Genomic DNA, 792 nt, shown 5'->3' with positions numbered 1-792 from the left:
GCACCAGTTCAACAATATATATACAATACATATACACACAGAAAACAGGAAAATTTTTGAATAAATTTCACATTTTAGGATTTATTTAACTCAAGATATGAAATATATCTGCAAAAATATCTTGTGTGCAAACATTTTTTAAGCACTTTTAATATTGAGTTTACACCTGTTCTCATTTGTTTCTGATTAATCAGAAATAAAGTGAAACTGAAGTAGTAGAATTTTCCCTAGCTTTCATAAGCATCCTTAAGCCTACCAGGAGATGAAAATATACCGGTGTGATACCTTAGTATACACTTGATTGGTTTTTGGTATAGATACATCTATTTTGAAATTATAGCCCCTACATTAACTGCTAATTTTACTGCTGTTAAAAAAAACACAAAGTGCATCCAGTAGCAAGACTTAGCAGCAACTAACTCAAACAGTTGAAGTCTTCATCAGTCAGCAGGTGTGCAACAATTTTACAGCTGCAGGGCAGATTGTGCCACATCTGATTGCCTGCTAAGATGATCCACCGATGAGGGGTGGGGATGTTGGCGCTCTGTTTTGACTAATTTGAAATTGTTGATTGAAATGAGTCATGTCACAGAAAAAAATATAGTTCTTAAATTAAGAATAAAGTCTTTCAGTGTGCAGACTTATATATATATATTTTTTATCATTGTCTATCATCATATCATTGTCTGTTAATATCATCATGGTATGGATCATGACTAGGGTTTCCAACTGTCCCTTTAATAATAAAAAAAGGAAAGGTTCTGTATTTAGAAAAATATGAAGGTGTCTAAT

The sequence above is a fragment of the Cyprinodon variegatus genome, unplaced genomic scaffold (genome assembly GCF_000732505.1).
Source record: "Cyprinodon variegatus isolate N-32 unplaced genomic scaffold, C_variegatus-1.0 Scaffold0, whole genome shotgun sequence".
Classification (NCBI taxonomy): Eukaryota; Metazoa; Chordata; class Actinopteri; order Cyprinodontiformes; family Cyprinodontidae; genus Cyprinodon; species Cyprinodon variegatus.
Note: the sequence above shows the minus strand (reverse complement) of the source record.